Genomic DNA, 16,111 nt, shown 5'->3' with positions numbered 1-16,111 from the left:
TCGGCGCTACAACGAAACCGCAGACGAGCTGGCTAAGATAGCCTCGGGGCGAACGACAGTACCCCCGAACGTCTTCTCCCGGGATCTGCATCAACCCTCCGTCAAGCTCGACGACACGCCCGAGCCCGAGGTACCCTCGGCTCAGCCCGAGGTACCCTCGGCTCAGCCCGAGGCACCCTCGGCCCAGCGAGGAGCGATCCCCAAGTACCCTTCGCATAACGCTACGAAAATAGCGGCCTGCGAGATGGAGTTGGGGGAGAGGTTGTGCAACTCCACCCCATAGTGGAATAGAATGGCCCGCATAAAGCGGCCCGACGGCGCCCCAAATCCCCGCTCATGGAAGGAGACGAAGCTCACGACATACCCCGGCGGCGGGGACGGAGCGGCTCCGCCCACGGGAGGAATCCACTCTGGCCGCTGCTTGTCGGTGAGGGGGCGGAGCAAACCTTCGCCAACCAGCTCCTCCAGATCACTCGCCGTCACCGTGGAGAAGGGCCACGAATCGCGCGGGGGGATTATGGTCACTCGGTCCGCCATCACCAAGATGGAGAAGATGGCGGCGCGGGGGGCAGGGAGGGCGGTTTCTCTCTCCTCCGACTGAAGTTTCCCGGGTTGCGAAAACCTAAAGGGAAAAGAAGGGAGCAGAGTGAAGAACCGTCACCGGACCCCCTCTCAAGTATATGAAGGCCAGGGCGAAACCGTTTCCAGCGCGCCGCCTGGACCGGACGCAGGATTCGAAAAGCGCGAAGCGGCACAGCCGTTCCCCGAAACGGCTCGCACACGCGTAACGGCCGCCCCGCCAACCACTCGCCCCGTCGCATTAACTCCGCGGCGGGACACGCGGCGCCTCTGGCAGGAGGAGCGCGCGACGCTTCACCTTCGCCGTAATAAACGCGTCAGAAAAGGTACGCCACGTCGTCCGATTTCGTATCCTTTTCCGTTTTCCTCTTTCTCTATCTCTTGCAACAGGGACCGGGAAAGGGGGATACCCCGAAAGGGATCCTTCTCCGCAAAGGAACCGGGCTCCGAGCCCCCCATTACTGATCAGGGGTTCGAAGGCTGGCCCCCCGAAGGGTTCAACAGTCGCCTCAGATCGCGTGGGCCCGACACCCACTACTGGTCAGGGGTTCGAAGGCCAGCCCCCCGAAGGGCTCCATGGCCGCCTCAGGCTACTCGGGCTCCGCGCCCATTACTGATCAGGGGTTCGAAGGCTGGCCCCCGAAGGGTTCACAGTCGCCTCAGACACCGAGCGAGGGATGACCAGGGGTACGTTCGATACATAACCAAGGCTTGGGCTGCGCTCCCGAGGTACCCTAGGACATTTCCGAGACCAGCGGGAACGATCTTGTAACGGAATCCCATCGGAGGGAGGCATCGAGCCCTCGGACCCCGTCGCCAGGGGACCGGGTCCGGCAAATCACCCGCAGGTACTTTTGGGCGTGCCTCTGGGCCCCTAGCCGACCCCCAACGAACGGGGCACGGACGTCCACTCGGATTACCCGCTTGCAGCTCACCGGAGACACCATGTTCGGCGCCCATCGAGGGTAACATGGCGCACTCCCCCCTCCTCCTTGCGGAAAGGCGACGTAGGGGCGTATGTAAAAAGTCGAGTCTATCCCTGATCGTCCTCTCGCCCTTTGCAGAGGCTCGGGGGCTGCTCTCGCAAAAACCGGCTCCGGCCAAATCGTTGACAGCGTCAACATACCAGCCCGAGAGCTTGGGCCCCGACCGTGCACCCGGGCTACGGCCAGTTCGCATGAGGGAACGACCAGACCAGCCGAAGCGTTAAGCGAAGTATTAAGACCTCGAAGGAGTGTAACCACTCCTCCGAGGCCTCGGGGGCTACACCCGGCGGGTGCGCTCGTGCGCACCCACCGGAACGAAATGCAACCGAGAAAGGCTGGTCCCCTTGCAAAAAAGTGCGACAAAAGCCTCCAAGCGAGTGCTAACACTCCCTTCGAGGCTCGGGGGCTACTGTCGGGGACCATAATTAGGGGTACCCTCAAGACGCCTAATTCTCAGCTGGTAACCCCCATCAGCATAAAGCTGCAAAGGCCTGATGGGTACGATTAAGTCAGGGATCAGTCCACACGAGTGACTCGATCACGCTTCACCCGAGCCTAGCCTCGGCCAAAGGCAGCCGACCTCGAGAGACTTCCGTCTCGCCCGAGGCCCCCTTTTTATGGCGAACACATCACCGGCTCGCCCGAGGCCTTGGCTTCGCTCAGAAGCAACCTTGACTAAATCGCCACACCGACTGACCAAAATTGCAGGGGCATTTAACGCAAAGGTGGCCTGACACCTCTATCCTGACACGCGCCCCCGGCAGAGCCGAAGTGACCGCCGTCACTCCACCGCTCCACTAGCCAGTCTGACAGGCAGACAGGCCTTGCCAAAGGCGCCACGGCGAACTCCGCTCCGCCCGACCCCAGGGCTCGGACTCGGGCTAAGACCCGGAAGACGGCGAACTCCGCTCCGCCCGACCCCAGGGCTCGGACTCGGGCTAACGCCCGGAAGACGACGAAACTCCGCCTCGCCCGACCCCAGGGCTCGGACTCCGCCCTGGCCTCGGCCGAACGACTTCCGCCTCGCCCGACCCCTTGGCTCGGGCCCGGCCACGGCAACAAAAGGCAGACTCAACCTCGGCTTCGGAGGAACCCCCACGTCGCCCTGCCTAGGGCACAGACCGCCACGTCAACAGGAGGCGCCATCATCATCCTACCCCGAATCGACTCGGGTCACGGAGAACAAGACCGGCGTCTCATCTGGCCAGCTCCGCCGGAGGGGCAATGATGGCGCTCCACAAGCTCTATGACGACGGCGGCCCCCAGCTCTCTTACGGAAGCAGGACAACGTCAGCAGGGACTCGACCGCTCCAACAGCTGTCCCTCCATCAGGCTCCGCCGCACCTCCGACAGCCACGACATCACGCCAGCAGGGTGCCCAGATCTCTCCGGCTGCCACATTGGCATGTACCTAGGGCGCTAGCTCTCCCTCCGCTAGACACGTAGCACTCTGCTACATCCCCATTGTACACCTGGATCCTCTCCTTACGACTATAAAAGGGAGGACCAGGGCCTTCTCAGAGAAGGTTGGCCGCGCGGGACCGAGGACGGGACAGGCGCTCTCTTGGGGCCGCTCGCTTCCCTCACCCGCGTGGACGCTTGTAACCCCCCTACTGCAAGCGCACCTGACCTGGGCGCGGGACGAACACGAAGGCCGCGGGACTTCCACCTCTCTCACGCTCGGCTCCGGCCACCTCGCCTCTCCCCCCTTCGCGCTCGCCCACGCGCTCGACCCATCTGGGCTGGGGCACGCAGCACACTCACTCGTCGGCTTAGGGACCCCCCTGTCTCGAAACGCCGACAGATAGCATTAAAGGGTGGCGTCTGGAGTGGTTTATAGTTGACAATTATGGAAATTCTCTCCCCTCCCGGTCGGGAAGACAGCCAGACGTTCGTACTCCGAGTTGGACTGAGTCTCCTACAGATCAAGAAGTTGCCGAAGCAGGCGTGTTGCTTACTGAAGTCGGATTACTGAAAGAAAGAGGTCTGACTGCCGAAGCTGTGGTCACTGATTTTGTTTTCAAGAACATTCAGCCACTGAAAGACAGGGCCTATCCAGCATATCTGTATCAAGGGCTGGCCGACTCAACTCGGGTTACCAATAAGAGAATTCCTTCTGTTGACTTGGTAAGCCGACTTGAAATGATCCTCAGGGGTAAAGTTTCGAATGTTGGTGCTCCAGTGGCATACTCGGCTTGGAACCTACCTCCTCCCAAAGCTTTCACCCTTTTTGTGTCAAATCCGCCTGTGACTGACAGCAATTTGGGCCTTAGAGTGCGACCCTCTGCTGAGGAAGTCAGTACTTTAGTTGCTTCGCTCGGGGCGATTCCTGATGATGAACGGCAGGTTTATTTTGAAGTGCCTCTGAACCCCAGTGATGCTGACATAAATGACATGCTTGATCTATTAGCTGAGGATTCGTCCGATGCTGCTCCTGATGGTACCTTGGCAGTGGTGCCCCTTCCAGAGGTTGATACAACTTTGGATGTCCCGAAACCTGTCAGCACTCGTCCGAGGCGCCCTAGCCGAACCAGTCAGCCCGAGCCTTCTGCTGATGAGCAAAAGAAAAAGAGAAGACGCCTCCGGCGAATATCCAGTTTTGATGAGGACGCCGGCATTTTAGCTCCTGCTGCTGAAGAAGTGCCTGTAATCGGTCTTACTGACACTGATCCCAATGGGTGTGCCCAAACTGTTGCTGATCCCAATGGAAGTGCTGCTTGTGTTGCCGCTGTGGAGGATGAAGAGGAAGAAGATGAAGCTCCTTTAACTCGGAAAAACAGTCGGCAGTTCATTGCTAGCGGTGGAAGTAGTGGAGTTCCTTCTCCTGCTTTGTCTGCCCTTATTGGTCTGCAAGAGCTGTCCATGGCCAACTTTGATCAAACTCTAGAGGATATGGTCCCAGAGGATTTGCTATCAGAGCCTGTGGATGTTGATGCAATAGAGACTTGTGCTGCCGTGCCCGATGCTGGGTTGAGGTCATCCCGTGCCTCGTCGACCTTAGAGCATGATCTCGAGGGTCGGGATGCTGATTTGGATTGTCCTGGTCCCATGGAAGTAGCTGAAGGCCCGTCAACCTTAGAGGTGGTTACGGCGGAGAGCTTGGACCCCTTGAATAGTGCTGACACGTGCCCAGCCCCCGAGGATGTCGCCGGGGAAGGCTTAGCTCGGGTGAAGAGTGTAAGCCACTGCCCAGCCCCCGAGGGTGTTGCCGGGGATGATCCGGCTCAAGTGGGCAGTGCCAATTTTGACCCAGCCCCCGAGGGTGTCCGAGCGAGGTCTCCTTCCTGCACTTCCATGGACGTTCATGCGGGTTCACCTCCGCACTCTGGCGGTATGGTGGTGGCCCAAACTCCTGATCAGGGGGTCGCTTTAGAGGGCAGCATCCCCACTGGTCTGGCGTTAGGCTCTGTTGAATGTACTGAGCTCGTTCCTGCTGGTCTGCTGCAAGCTGCTTCGGGTGGTGGTCTGGCACCTGGTTACCAGCTGATTTCTCCTGACTTGGGGATCCCTTCGCTCTTTTCCAACCTCCAGGTGTTGTGCTGTGCTTTAGTTTGATCTTTATGTTGCATGAATTGTTGTCATTATGTTCATCCGCTCTTCTTATCAGGCTTTGGTGGATGGAATGGCCAGTCAGCTGAAATCGCAGGGTGCTTCCATCCCAGAAGTGGCTTCATCTCTTGAGCGTTGGAATCCGGTGTTGCTTCATCATCGTGTATCCGAGTTGGAGGCAACTAATGCTGGTTAGTGCCCTTTCTTCTTCTTTCTTGCCCTTGTTCGTGGATTGTTTTACCTTCTGACCTCACTTCGTTTGATTACCTCTTGATAGGAATGACTCGGCAGATTGCAGTTCTTGAGAAAAAACATTCCCAAGATCAAGCTGAAATGGCTCGACGGTGCGCTGACTTCGAGGAGAGGTATTCTCAGAGCCAGACTGAACTGAGTCAGGTCTCCGCGGCTTTGGATGACGCCAACGCTCTGAGTTCTTCTCTTCATGCTCAGCTTGACTCTGAAAAGGTAACTTACAAAACCGTGCTTCGCCTTATCATGCTCTTTTTTACTTGCTTGGATTCTGAAGGAGTTGATTTTTGTTTGCAGGAAGAAAAACATATCCTCGCTGCTTCCCGCGACAATCTAGATAGATTGTATCGAGATTCTAGCAATTCGCTGACCATCTTGGAGAGGAGCCACCGTTTTACAATGGAAGAACTGGACAATCAACGTTGCAAGCTGCAAGAATCTTTGGACGAAGTGACCCGCCTTACGCAGTTGCTATCAGCAAAGGATGCCACCATCAAGGGACTCCGAGCTTCTAAGAAATCCATTGCTCAGGAGTTAGAAGCTGCTCAGCTGGCTACTAGAGTTGCCGAAGAAACTGCTGTCACTTTCAAAGCTCAGCGTGATAAAGCCCTGGACAAGGCTATTCGGGCGGGACGAATCTTGATGAGAAGACCTAGCGTGGTTGTCCCTGAAGACATAAGAGCCGATGTGAATGCTGCCCCCGATTCTTCGAATCGCCCTTCTTCGTCAGTCGTTCCTGAGAAAGACATTGGAAAATAAAGAAACATTTCGCGTGCTATGAGCGCGCGGTTAGCATGATCAAGTACTCGTTAGAGGTTATCGGCTTATCATTCGAATGACATCTTCACTCTCTTATTGTATCCGAATTTATTAATTTGCAAATTTGTGGTAACGCTGCATGATGATTATGAAGTTTGTTTTCGGGATATGGAAGTCATCCCTTGGGTTGCGCAAGCGCGAGTAAGCTGCACCGGCTTGAGCCACCACTGACTTTAGCCGATAGCTCCGCTAGTAGGGTATAGTGGTCACCCTGGGTTAAGTAAGCGTGAGCATGTTGCACCGCCTTAAGTCGTTGCCGACTTAAGTCGATTGCTCCGTTTGTAGGGCATAGTGGTCACCCCGAGTTAAGTAAGAGTGAGCATGTTGCACCGCCTTAAGTCGTTGCCGACTTAAGTCGATTGCTCCGTTTGTAGGGCATAGTGGTCACCCCGAGTTAAGTAAGTGTGAGCATGTTGCACCGCCTTAAGTCGTTGCCGACTTAAGTCGATTGCTCCGTTTGTAGGGCATAGTGGTCACCCCGAGTTAAGTAAGCGTGCAAGCCAATCATAAACGAGCCGAGTATCTTTGAAATCTCTCTTTATTGATGACGTATTTCCATTATACAGAATACATGGTCGCCCCAGCTGTTTTGAAATACAGCTAGGGGTAAAACTTTCGGAGGTGCTCTATGTTCCAGGAGTTCCCAACTTCTGTGCCATCCATCTGGGTGAGGCGATATGATCCGGGCCGAGTGACCTCTGCTACTACGAAAGGCCCTTCCCATAAGGGTGATAACTTGTGCCGTCCCTCCCCTGTTAGAATTCGGCGGAGGACGAGGTCTCCTATCGAAAAGAAACGTTGCCGCACAGCTTTGTCGTGATAGCGCCTTAGAGTCTGCTGGTACCGTGCTGATTGGATCACTGCATTCAGTCGTTCTTCCTCAAGTACATCAATGTCCTCCAGCCTGGTGGCCTCGGCTATTGCTATGCTTTCGAAGATCAACCTTGGCGCCCCAAACTTGAGATCGGCAGGCAGCACTGCCTCCGACCCATAGACCATGAAGAAAGGAGTGTTTCCATGCAGGGCTCGGCTAGGTTGGGTTCTCAGGCTCCAAACAACATAAGGCAGCTCTCTTATCCATTTTCCTGCGAATTTTTCATTCTTATCGAAGACCCTTTTCCTGAGTGCCTCTAATATCATTCCGTTGGCTCGCTCAACCTGCCCGTTGGCTCTTGGATGTGCTACAGATGCGTACTTGATCTGAATGCTCTTTTGCTCGCAGAAGTCAAAGAATTTTGAGCTGGTGAAGTTGGATCCCAAGTCAGTAATGATACTGTTTGGTATCCCGAATCTAAATATTATGCTTTGTATGAATTCCACGGCTTTAGCAGAGGTTAAAGAAGCAATGGGCTGAAACTCTATCCATTTAGTGAATTTGTCAATTGCCACCAACACATGGGTATATCCTCCTTGAGCTTTCTTGAAAGGTCCAATCATATCCAGTCCCCAGCATGCGAAAGGCCAAGTTACTGGTATGGTCTGCAGCTGCTGCGCTGGCATGTGCTGTTGCTTTGACAGGTATTGGCAAGCTTCGCATCTCTGAACCAACTCGGCTGCATCGTCCTTCGCTGTCGGCCAATAGAATCCTGACCTGAAAACCTTCCCGACTAGTGTTCTGGATGCAGCATGTACTCCACATTGCCCTGCATGGACTTCCTTCAGAAGTTGCTTCCCGGTGGACGGGAGAATGCATTTCATGAGGACGCCTGACGCGCCCCTCCTGTATAATACCTCCCCAATGAGTGTATAGTGAGCCGATTGTCTGGCAATACGCTCTGTCGAGTTCTTGTCATCCGGTTCTTCTTCATTCTTTATATACTTAATAATCGGCCGTCTCCAGTCATCAGAGTCTGACTCGGGTTGATCTATGACGTTGCACTCTTCTGCTTGATCCATTGAGATACTCGGCTGCAGGATTTCTTGCACGAAGACTCCGGGTGGGACCTGAGTTCGACCGGATCCGAGCTTGGACAGTACATCGGCTGCCGTGTTCCGATCTCTTTCTACATGATGAAATTCCAGACCCTCGAATTTATCTTCCAGCTTTCGGACGGCAGCGCAGTATTTTCCCATTGAATCACTTGAACAATCCCATTCTTTGTTTATCTGGCTGATGACTACCAGAGAATCTCCATATACCATCAATCTTTTGACGCCCAGTGATATGGCGATGTTTAATCCGTGTATCAAGGCTTCATACTCGGCTGCATTGTTAGAGGCCGGGAATAGCAACTGGAGAGCATACTTGAGGTGTTCGCCTCCAGGTGCAGTGAAGAGAATCCCTGCTCCTGCTCCCTGCAGCTTCAGCGAGCCATCAAAATACATTCGCCATACTTCTGTCGTCTCTGGATTGTCTGGAACTTGCTGTTCTGTCCACTCTGATACGAAATCAACCAGTGTTTGAGTTTTGATGGCAGTGCGAGGTCGGAACTCGATATCGTGGGATCCCAACTCGCAAGCCCACTTGGCTATTCGGCCAATGGCTTCCTTGTTGTGAAGAATGTCCCCTATTGGAAAACCAGTAACTACTATGACTTTGTGGTCGTCAAAGTAGTGACGCAGCTTGCGGGCAGTTAGAAGTACTGCATATAATAGCTTCTGAACCTGAGGATATTTTTTCTTCGAGGGACCTAGAACTTCACTGATGAAGTAAACAGGATGTTGTACCGGATAGGCATGCCCTTCTTCCGCTCGCTCGACTACCAACGCAGTGCCTACCACGTGAGTCGTGCAAGAGATATACAGCAGCAAATCTTCAGCCGGTTGAGTCGGCGTAGCTCGCCGGGGCGGTTTCAATACTGGTGGCGTCGTCAAGAATTTTTTCAGTGCATCTAGAGCTTCTTGTGCTTCTGAAGTCCACTAAAACTTGTCCACCTTCTTGAGTAGCTTGTAAAATGGCAAACCTTTCTCTCCCAGTCTGGATATAAATCTGCTCAGAGCTGCCATACATCCAGTGAGTCGCTGAACCTTCTTTTGTGACCGAGGAGCTTCCATCTTCATGATAGCTTCAATCTTTTCTGGATTAGCCTCAATTCCCCGGTGGCTGACGATAAATCCGAGCAGCTTTCCTGCTGGTACCCCGAAAACGCATTTTTCAGGATTGAGCTTCCATCTATATCTTCTCAGGCTGTTGAAAACCAGCTGTAAATCTTCGATGAAGTTTTCCGAATTCTCTGTTTTGATCACCACGTCATCAACGTAAGCCTCCACACGCTTGCCCCAGTGATCGGCTAGGCATGTTTGAATGGCTCTCTGATAAGTCGCTCCAGCGTTTTTGAGGCCGAACGGCATGGAGGTATAACAGAAAGCACCAAACGGAGTGATGAACGCCGTTTTTTCCTCGTCTTCTTTTGCCAAACTAATCTGATGATACCCGGAATAGCAATCTAAGAAAGACAGCATAGAACATCCAGCGGTGGAATCCACCACTTGATCTATCCTCGGGAGCCCGAAGGGATCCTTCGGACAGTGTTTGTTGAGATCAGTATAGTCGACGCACATGCGCCAATCCACTTTATTCTTTTTGAGTACAAGAACAGGGTTGGCTAACCACTCGGGGTGTAATACTTCTCTAATAAATCCAGCTGTGACCAAGCGAGCTAACTCGGCACGAATGGCCTCTCTCTTGTCGGGCGTGAAACGACGTAGCTTTTGCCGGATCGGCCTCGCCTGAGGATAGACCTTCAATTTGTGCTCGGCCAGTTCTCTTGGGACTCCCGGCATATCCGCAGGTTGCCATGCGAATACGTCTCGGTTATCTTGCAGGAACCGGACGAGCGCGCTTTCCTATTTGTCATTCAAACTGGAGCTGATGATGGCCGTCTTGCGCTCATCAGCGAACCCCAGGTTGATCCGCTTGGTTTCTTCAGTCGGCCGCATAGAGGTCGCGGCCTGAGCTTCGTTTGCCGGTACGGCGAGGTCTTCCTCAGGCTTAGAGTTCGCCGGCGTAGAAGGAACCGTTGACGGCTTGGTGGTGAGGGCTGCTTGGATGGCCACCCGGAAACATTCTGCGGCGCCTTGGAAGTCGGCGCGCACAGTTATGATTCCTTGCGGTCCTGGCATCTTCAGTATCATGTATGTATAGTGCGGAATGGCCATGAATTTGGCCAGCCCCGGCCTCCCGATGATGGCGTTGTACCCGCAGTCGAAGTTCGCCACCTCGAACCTCAGGAACTCGGTTCTGTAGTTCTCCGGAGTTCCAAAGGTGACCGGCATGTAGATGTGGCCCAGCGGGTATTCCCCTTCCGTCGGCACGATGCCGAAGAAAGGAGTGTCCGACTCGTGGAGCTCTTTGAGGTGAACTCCCAAGCCTTGGAGCGTACGGGTGAAGGTGACGTTGATGCTGCTCCCCCCGTCCACTAGCACCTTCTTTACCCGGCTCTCTCGGATCACCGGATCGACGAGGAGCGGGTATTTGCCTGGATGGTCGAAGTTGAGCCATTGATCCTCCCGAGTGAAAGTGATCGGGTGCTCCGACCACCGGTATGGGGCGGGAGGGCCGGTGGTCGCCACCAGTATCTGGCGGTCGTTGAGCTTTTGTTGTCTTTTGTTCTCCTGCGACCCATGTCCGCCAAAGATGACGTTGACCTCCCTGTCAACGCGCGGGAAAGCTCCTCCTCCCCCCTCCTCCTGCTGATGGGGCTGTCGTGGTTCATCTGGTCCTCCCCTCGGCGGAGGAGGCGGTAGAGGTTGGAAGGGTCGGTCGTGCCCGACGGAGTGCTTGAAGTCCCGGCAGTTACGGAGAGTGTGGCGCATGTCCTTGTGGTACGGGCACTGGGCGTCGAGGATGTCGTCCAGCGTGTGCTCGCCTCCACGAGGCCCTCCTCGGGCGCGAGAGGCGGGTGGTCCGGCGGCGTGTACTTCTTCACGAGGCCTCTTCTCCCAGCGTTTGTCGGGTGGCTGGTTCGCGTCGCATCGTGGTGCTGTCGGTGCAGGCTTTGCTCCTCCGATGAGATCCTGAGTCCGCTCGTCAGCGGTGATGTAGAGGTCGGCTTCCCGGAACAGCTCCTCGGAGGTAGTCGGCGCCTTTTGTAGTATGGCTCGGACGAAAGCCGAGTCATTGGATCCTCTGTAGAAGTCCTCGATCACGGCCGCCTCTGTGACCTCGGGGATGCGGTTTCTCATGGTCTGGAACCTTTTGAGGTATGACCGGAGAGTCTCATCCCCCCGGCGCTTGATGGATTTGAGGTCCCATGGTTGCGCTGGCTTGTCGGAGAGAGACTGGAAGTTGGCGGTGAAACGTCGACTGAAGTCTCCCCAGTCGTCGATGCAGTGTCGGGGTAGATGTCGTAGCCACTGCAGCGCATCTTGCCCAAGGACGATGGGTAGATACGCGGTCATGACGTCTTCGGATGCTCCGGCAGCCCGAGCAGCGGTGGTGTAGACGGCTAACCAACCCCCTGGATCCTGCTTAGGTTCATATTTGTCGACATTGGATACCTTGAAGTTGGGAGGCCATTGGATGGCCCTAAGGCGCGGAGTAAGAGCGGATACTCCGCATGTGTCCTCCTGTCGTCGGGGATGACGTTTGTCCCGGGGAGGGGAGTGGTGGTGGTGGTTCCTCGACCGTCCCCGGGTGGTACCGCCAGTTGAAGCTGTTGCCGACTCAGTCCTGGTGGCCTGGCTTTGAGTCGGGAAGCCATGATCTCGGTCATACTCCTCCCGTCGGCGAATTTCGTTCTCATGCCGCCGTTCGCGCGAAGCATTGATAGAGCTTCGCGCGTCTCGGCGACTGTTGATGGCATGTCGCAAATCGTTCGGCGGGTGAGCGAGCGGTAGAAGATGGTTGGTTGCCTGAGTGAACAGGCGTCGGTATCCCTCGGCGTCGGGAGTCCGGGGAAGTCCGTCAGCTATCCGAGCTAGAACGCCTCCGACCTCGCTCGGCGTGTTCATAGCTCGGGCGAAGTCGGGGTTCAGGTTGCGCCCGAAGAGCGGATTCTCCCGGTGTTGCCTTGCATCTTGCTCGGCTTGCTCCTGAGTCCGTCGGCGATCACGTCGTCGGGAGTTCCTTCGTTCCCTGAAGACGCGTTCTTCCGGAGTTTCCCCTATCTCTGAGACCTCGTCTCGCGAGACAGGCTGCTCCGGATCCCGTTCTCCGGCCGCGTGATGTCGTCGAACGTTCCTGCGTCGGTTCCTCCGTCGGCGGGATTCTCGTTGAGGTGGTTCTTCTCCAGGCGCGGTCGGTTCGTCGTCAGAGACGGCGGGCGACTCCACTCTCCCGATGAAGAGGACGTCGGGGTAGAACGGTACTGCTGTCGTGGCGACTTTCTTTCCGTTCTCCTTTGAGGCCGGAGGAACGGGAAGAACGACTTGCCTCTCCCTGGTCTCCTTCTTTCTCGCGACCCGTGTCCACTCTTTCGTCGGGGAAGTAAACAGCGGAGTCTTCCGGGTCAGCGAGCTTCTAGCTCCAGCCTCCCCGGAGACGATCTTTTTCCGAAGAGCCGGAGGTAGCATTTTTCCAGCATTCTCGGAGTTTGTTGGAGGAAACTTCTTTTCCGGCAGATCCGCGATGCGGTGTAGAATTCCCTCTTCATCCGCTATAGATGAAATCGTCCCGAAGCAGAATACAGATCCGGGACGCATGGTGATCTTGCTGTGGAAGGTGACGGCCATTGAGCTAGCTTGGATCGTCGACACACCCCCTACCTGGCACGCCAGCTGTCGGTGTTTTGGGTCCGACCGCACACCCGGGGTTGCCCCTCAAGGTGTTTTTAGGAATAGGACGGTGTCGACGACTGTAGCAAAATGGTTCGTGCCGATCGCACGAGGGACAATGGACAAGATTTGCAGGTTCGGGCCACTTAGAGATGCGTAACACCCTACGTCCTGATGAGTGTTCGAGTATGGTTACAGGAGGACTCTCTGAGTTGAAAGCACAGAGAGTTTAAGTGGGTGGCTAAGTAAAGTAGGGTCGATCGATCTGAAGGGGTGCCCCCTAGGCCTTATATACTCGACCGTGGGGCAGTACATGTGATATGATAACATCAAGTAGCTAAAAGATAGTGAACCTCTTGAGCTTATCCCTACGTAACCCTCGCCGACTTATCCTCGCATGGCTCCGCTGCATAGGGGGCTTCAGCGCGGGAAAGTCGGGTCTCTGTTGCGATTCATTCGTTCGACGTTGTGGGCCGTCCGGGTTTGCACCAATCCAGTCTCACGTCTTCTCTTCTTTGTTGGTTGTCTTTCCCTAGGCCCACGAAAGAATGACCTTACGAATTATTGGACCCTTGGGCCTTTCGTGAGGCCTTTTACTTCTTTAGTGGACCCAGGGGATATCTATCCCCCACAAATACTTACTCCCGCCGATGCTTATGTAGGCAATCGGGCCGAATAAATCCATGTGGAGTAGCTCAAGCGGCCTATCGGTCGTCATGATGTTCTTGTGTGGATGATGGGCTCCAACTTGCTTTCTCGCCTGGCATGCGCTACAAACCCTGTCTTTCTCAAAATGTACATTGGTTAGTCCTAAAATGTGCTCTCCCTTTAGAAGCTTATGAAGATTCTTCATCCCAACATGGGCTAGTCGGCGGTGCCAGAGCCAACCCATGTTAGTCTTAGCAATTAAGCAAGTGTCGAGTTCAGCTCTATCAAAATCTACCAAGTATAGCTGACCCTCTAACACTCCCTTAAATGCTATTGAATCATCACTTCTTCTAAAGACAGTGACACCTACATCAGTGAAAAGACAGTTGTAACCCATTTTGCATAATTGAGATACAGAAAGCAAATTGTAATCTAATGAATCTACCAGAAAAACATTGGAAATAGAATGGTCAGGAGATATAGCAATTTTACCCAACCCTTTGACCAAACCTTGATTTCCATCCCCGAATGTGATAGCTCGTTGGGGATCTTGGTTTTTCTCGTAGGAGGAGAACATTTTCTTCTCCCCAGTCATGTGGTTTGTGCACCCGCTATCGATGATCCAACTTGAGCCCCCGGATGCATAAACCTACAAAACAAATTTAGTTCTTGACTTTAGGTACCCAAACGGTTTTGAGTCCTTTGGCATTATAAACAAGAACTTTGGGTACCCAAACACAAGTCTTGGAGCCCTTGTGTTTGCCCCCAACAAACTTGGCAACTACCTTGCCGGATTTGTTAGTTAAAACATATGATGCATCAAAAGTTTTGAATGAAATGTTATGATCATTTGATGCATTAGGAATTCTCTTCTTAGGCAACTTAGCACGGGTTGGTTGCCTAGAACTAGATGTCTCACCCTTATACATAAAAGCATGGTTAGGGCCAGAGTGAGACTTCCTAGAATGAATTCTCCTAATTTTGTCCTCGGGATAACCGGCAGGGTATAAAATGTAACCCTCGTTATCCTGAGGCATGGGAGACTTGCCCTTTACAAAATTAGACAATCTTTTAGGAGGGGCATTAAGTTTGACATTGTCTCCCCTTTGGAAACCAATGCCATCCTTGATGCCAGGGCGTCTCCCATTATAAAGCATGCTACGAGCAAATTTAAACTTTTCATTCTCTAAGTTATGCTCGGCAATTTTAGCATCTAATTTTGCTATGTGATCATTTTGTTGTTTAATTAAAGACATGTGATCATGAATAGCATTAATATCAACATCTCTACATCTAGTACAAATAGATACATGCTCAATGATAGATGTAGAGGGTTTGCAAGATTTTAATTCTACAACCTTAGCATGTAATATATCGTTCTCACTTCTGAGGTTAGAAATAGTAGTATTGCAAACATTAAAATCTTTAGCCTTAGCAAGCAATTTTTCATTTTCAAATCTAAGGCTAGCAAGAGAAATATTCAACTCATCAATCCTAGCAAGCAAATCAACATTGTCATCTCTAGGATTGGGAATTGAACCATCACAAACATGAGAATCAACCTTAGCATTTAAACTAGTATTTTCATTTCTAAGGTTATCTATTGTCTCATGGCAAGTGCTTAGCTCACTAGATAATTTTTCACATTTCTCAACTTCTAGAGCATAAGCATTTTTAACCTTAACATGCTTCTTATTTTCTTTAATAAGGAAGTCCTCTTGGGAGTCCAAGAGATCATCCTTTTCATGGATAGCACTAATTAATTCATTTAATTTCTCCTTTTGTTGCATGTTTAAGTTGGCAAAAAGAGTGTGCAAGTTATCCTCCTCATCACTAGCATTTTCATCACTAGAGGATTCATATCTAGTGGAGGATTTAGATTTAACCTTCTTTTTGTCGTCCTTTGCCATGAGGCACTTGTGGCCGACGTTGGAGAAGAGAAGGCCCTTGGTGACGGCGATGTTGGCGGCGTCCTCATCGTCGGAGGAGTCGCTAGAGCTTTCATCGGAGTCCCATTCCCGACAAACATGGGCATCGCCGCCCTTCTTCTTGTAGTATTTCTTCTTCTCCTTTCTCCTCCCTTTCTTGTCATCACCCCTGTCACTGTCACTAGAAATAGGACATTTAGCTATAAAGTGACCGGGCTTACCACACTTGTAGCAAACCTTCTTGGAGCGGGGTTTGTAATCCTTCCCCCTCCTTTGCTTGAGGATTTGGCGAAAGCTTTTGATGACAAGTGCCATCTCCTCGTTGTCGAGCTTGGAGGCGTCGATTGGTTGTCTACTTGGTGTAGACTCCTCCTTCTTCTCCTCCGTGGCCTTGAATGCAACCGATTGAGCTTCGGACGTGGAGGGGTCGTCAAGCTCGTTGATCTTCCGTGAGCCCTTAATCATAAATTCAAAGCTCACAAAATTCCCGATTACCTCCTCGGGAGTCATTAGTGTATATCTTGGGTTGCCACGAATTAATTGAACTTGAGTAGGGTTAAGGAAAATAAGAGATCTTAGAATAACCTTAACCACCTCGTGGTCATCCCACTTTTTGCTCCCGAGGTTGCGTACTTGATTTACCAAGGTTTTGAGCCGGTTGTACATATCTTGTGGCTCCTCCCCTTGGCGAAGACGGAA

This window comes from Zea mays, chromosome 4 (genome assembly GCF_902167145.1).
Source record: "Zea mays cultivar B73 chromosome 4, Zm-B73-REFERENCE-NAM-5.0, whole genome shotgun sequence".
Taxonomy (NCBI): domain Eukaryota; kingdom Viridiplantae; phylum Streptophyta; class Magnoliopsida; order Poales; family Poaceae; genus Zea; species Zea mays.
This window is presented reverse-complemented; position numbering follows the sequence as displayed.